Below are 5,403 nucleotides of genomic sequence, written 5' to 3' on the forward strand. Positions count from 1 at the left end.
AGTAATCTAATCTAGGTCTACCTCTACCCCTCCTAACTCCTGTTTCTGCCTCTAATATGTCTCTGACTAGACCTTCATACCTGAAAAGGTGTCCTACCAAACTATCTCGCCTATTTTTTATTGACTTCCATAAAGTCCTCTGTTCGCCTATTCTTTCTAATTCCTCTTCCTTTCTAACCTTTTCTACCCATGTTATCCTCATCATCCGCCTATAACACCACATTTCGAACGCTTCTAACCTTTTCTTTTCCGCCGCCCATGTTCGCACCCGTACAACGCCGTGCTCCAAACGTACACCTTTAACAGCATCTTTCGAATTTCTAAATTAACCGTTCGCGAGCATAGAAGTGACTTCTTTTTATTAAAAGCGACACGACCCTGCACTATCCTCTGCTTTATATCCCTACTACTCCTTCCATCCTGACTATAACGAAATATTATGCATTTCGGACTTTAACATAAGTATTCATCAAGAATGATTTGCGGGTAGAGGGAGGGATTTAATAGTCAAAAAACAAATAGTCTTTGAAAAACATTAAGCACCTTAAGTATTACATTTGTTGCATGTAAAATGAGGTTCATAAATGATATTTTAAAATAAATAGGTCGCCTATGTGTAACGTTTGTTAATGTTTATTAAGCAGACGATAAAACTTGAAACCGTTATTTCTTTGGTTATTCTGAAAATATTTTGTTGAAGAAGTTGCAGAGTTCAACCACCTAAGATTCGTACTGCAAAAAAAAAAAAATAATGGAATAGACGGACAAATCGACACATAAAAAAATTAAAGAAAGCATTAAGGATTATGGGAAAGGTATAGGGAATAGAAGAAAGAAATTTCAGAGTTGTTCCTATCCGAGACATTAGTAAAGAGCATATTTTTGTACGGAGTGGAAATATGGGGGTGGAAAAAAGAAAAGAAATTGAAAGCATTGAGGAGAGATACATAACATGGATTTTAAATTAGAGAGAAATACACCAAAATACGTATTACAATAAAAAACAAATATTGACCATAAAATATTCAAAAAGAGCTTTAAATCACGAAGAAAACTTGTTAAAATCAGAAGACAATATGTTAATAAAAAATGTATAAAAGTTATATATCGTATATTCCAACCTAAGAAAAGAAAATCACAAGGAAAAGATGAAGAAAGGAAAGAAAAAAAATTTTAATGTACAGAAGTGTATGGGAAGAATTGGAAAGTTTAACTACAAACATTGATAAGCAAAAAAGAAAAGGAAAATGAGAAACTTAAAATTTATACAGGAATACAAGAAAATATGGAAAGAAAGGGAGAAAAAACTAAATTATTTGAACGACGAAAGAGCAAAGAGTAATCGAATAAAACGAATCATTTTTAATAGCAAGATTTAAACTAGGAAATCAGAATAAGACGGTAAGGCACTGAGAAAAAGAAGAAAAGAAAATATGCAGGTTGTGTAAATTGGAACCGCAAATGCCAGAATATATTTTTGAGAGATGTGGAACAAGAAGAAATATATTCAATTGAAAACCTTAAAAATAACTTATTTTTGACCGACTTCAAAGAAAGAGAAAAGAGAAGATTCTCAATTTGACTGAATTTTTTTTATTACGCGATTAACAATCGATTTCAATGGTCCTTTTTTTAAATAGATCTGTTATATCTCAAGGGGCCCACGTCCGTGTTCTGTCGAAACTGTCTACAAAGGATGAGAAAAATATTATGGAAAAAATAGCAAGATGTTTAATTTGTAAAATTCATATGTAGATTTAGAATAGCCAAATGTAAATGTAAACGCACCTTGTATATATAAAACATAATGTTTTTAATAAAGCTAGCTATCTATATTTTACTATAAATAGATCGCTTGCATGCATAGTGTTTATTAATCATTCGGCAAAACTTTTCAAGGCGTTATTTCATTGGTTATTCTAAGAATATTTTGTCCTTTGAAGATCTTTGCAAAGCCCCTTTTCATAATGACCCGGTAATTCCCCTAGCTAACTTTGTAGTAGGGATGTTATCGAGCTTCGTAACCGAAACTATAGGATATTCGAAATAAAACTCTATCCGAAACCGTAACTGAATATGTTGTTCCGTACAATTTCGAATAGGGACGGAGTCTAAATTATAAGGCTAACTTTTTTCTTTTGTAATTGTAGATGGTACCAAATGATAAATTACAAAGTCCAATCCTTGCCTATCTGTATTTTCCTTTTACAGTTCCTTAAAAATCGAATATCCATAACTGAAACTGTCCGATAATCCGAAATATACTTCGTTTACTTCCTGTAGCGATGTGACCTTCAGTTTGACCGGCGCAAAGTAGAAAAGAACAGCACTAGGCCAGAAAAGAAAGGAAACAACTCTCGGCCAAACTCTTAACCGGCGAGGAGCGTATAATCCGTACAGTACTGCACGGAAAAATTGACTATTTTATCCACTACAATTGCATTGCTCAAATGTGCTGTTATTGGTACCAATTCCTACCGAAAATATCAACGAGATGCTTGTTTATATTTGAAGACATATTAAAGACTTTAACGCTTGTTTTCGACTCGCACTACTATTCATGACTGAACAAAACTTTTGGCAGGTATTGTATGAAAAAGTATGCTTAATGAACAAGAGTCGAGAGCGTAATGAGCTTTTTTCTCCCTACATACGATTTTGCCAACGCGCATCCATGACATTAGAAGGGGCACATCGTTAGAGAAAATAAATGAAGTATATCTAAATCCCAAATTTCATATCCATGACATCCCTGTTTTGTATATACTTCCTCGGCTTTTTTTTTCAGGTCGAGAATCCGTCGTTATAACAGGTAATTTGAAATTTCACCAAGTTTCCCATCCCTATATTAGTTTCACTGTAATACCCGACATCATTATAAGAGTGATAAACATCACGTTAAAATTATCATTTCTGTTCAGGATTTTCTTTGCAATAACCGCTATGTCGTTATCAACTGTCTCTTACATTTTCTGTTTGTAATAGAAGTCATTCACAACTTTCTTTCAACCGATGATTCTGTTTTGATAAAACGTATAGAAAGTTTTCAACTTGTCCAATATAAATCTCAATGCTAAGGATTATCCGGGTTAGTTCCTTGCTCTCTAAAAATCCAACTTTTCATACCTTCAACTATTCGTTCATGTTAGAAACTAGAGCGTCTTAAAAAAAAAATCCAAATCGTTAGTTCACACACAAAATCGCTGCTTGCTTATCGCGATATAAGGTTCTAAAATAAGACCTGACTGCGAGGGTGTCGTTGCCAACCCACCCCTGAGGAAGTTTTACGAAGGGGACGTTTCGATGTCGGGAGGGTCATGATGTAATGCCTGCCGGAAGTTTTGTTATTTACTTCTCTCCACTTGAAAATTCTCCAAGTAAAATCAATACGAGGTCGGACTACTTTAGATATTATACACATAAAACAATATCGAAGTAGGCGGTTGTTGCAAAGCCAAAGAACAACGCTATTATTGGAAACGAGCAGGAACTGGGTTACGCTGAATTTCCGGTCAAGGAGGCGACTGTATTATTATAGGTTTTCTGTCATTACTTTTTATGGCTGCATAACAAAAGGAAATTTTTTGTTTGATGTACTATAATAAAAAATACCTAGTTATGAATCAGATACGTCTTTATAAGGTTACCTAATTGTACAGCCTATAAAGAAAATAGCCTTTCGGGAAATAGTTAAAGCATTTTAGGATAGTTCGTTCAATCCAAATAACGAATTAAAATAAAGTAAAGACCGGTTATAGCGACGGTGAAAGTTGCTAAAAATATCGTTAAAAACGACTTTCAGTGTAGCTTTTCTAACGAATCTTAAGCCACCAGGTATTTTCTTTCATAGCAGAGTATAAAAGACTGTAAATGTTTACAAATAAAAATTGAGATATTTCACATTAAAACAAAATTATGACTGAATACGAAAACTTCTTGTTCTTGGTACTTGACAGAGATGTGATTTAAGATAAGATACCTATTTTTATCTTGCATTTAAATACTTTTGATAAAAGCATTTCGTATTTTATGTAAAATACTTTTCCAAACGTACATTTTTGACGTTGAAAGTTTTGCTAGTACTGTCGATCAAGCTTTATAATATGTATAATGAATGAAAGTTGCTCACATTGGCCATTGAATGTGTTAGAAGCTTAAAAAGGGAATAAGAGACATTGCATGAAGGCCTTCTAATTCTTTAACTCAAGAGAGTCCAAAAAATTAAAAACTATTTGAAAATGGCTAATCTAAAATATTGGATCGATATTGTTTCCCGGGTTGAATGTCATGGTCCATGGAATTTTAAAGTTCAAATTGATATCAGCACCACTTATCGTACCTTTAGCAAGGAACTACGAAATTCTATGAATTACGACAAAACAGCTCGCAAAACAATATCGAATTGATATACGCCAGCGATTTAAAACTGAAAACCACAAGATTGTGGTGTACAAATAAATGCGTATAATCCAAAATTCTCAGAAAACTATTCGAAAAATTTCACTTATTAGATGAACTCAAAGTTAAAGAAACAATGGATTCCATTTACTTCTCTTATTACAATGTGTAAAAGATGGGAAACAAAATGGGGTTGTAAATATTTTGATATAGAATGATTGATGTTGATTTTACATCAACAAAATTATTTGCAACCCTATTTTAGTTCTGATCTTTCAGGCAAACAAACTATTTTACCATTACTGTCTTTTTTCAATTAAAACGGGTGACAAAAGCAAATGAGGAAGCATATAGAAGAATTATGTGTTACTAAATTGAAGAAACTATAACATAAACATAAAAAAACTATATCTCCATCACTTCAAAGAGAAAAATATGAATCATAATTAATCTTCGCAGCTGGTGATATAGGGAAAACACCGCTATTAACCTAGAAAAATTCCAATATTTAAAAAATGAACAAATGCCTCCAAAGTTTTCTTAAAAAATATTTATTTATATTTAGGTAAATGTAGAAAATTAAATAGATACTACAAAAAAATATTTCAAAAAAGTGTTTTGAAAATATGTATTTTGCATTTAGCATGTAAACTACAAAAGAGAAATCTATTTTGTATTTTACATTTAAAATAACAAATCAAAAAAGTATTTGGATTTTGTATATATTGTAAATAGAATACATCTCTAGTATTTGATTACATTTTTGAAACTACATCCATCATCAATGCTAGATTTACGTACGCTTAGTCCCGTGAGGATACAGACATAGAATATGAGAATATGTTATTGATTACTTTCGGAATCTTCCCGTACTTTCCTATTGTCACAACCTTGTGTTTGTGTATCAGCAGGTAATTTCTTTCCCATTTTCAGTTTTTTGAACGCTCTTAATATACGAAAATCTAAACTTTTCATTACTTAATATTAAAAAAAAATAATTTATTA

This window comes from Agrilus planipennis, unplaced genomic scaffold, assembly GCF_000699045.2.
Source record: "Agrilus planipennis isolate EAB-ADULT unplaced genomic scaffold, Apla_2.0 scaffold81, whole genome shotgun sequence".
Taxonomy (NCBI): Eukaryota; Metazoa; Arthropoda; class Insecta; order Coleoptera; family Buprestidae; genus Agrilus; species Agrilus planipennis.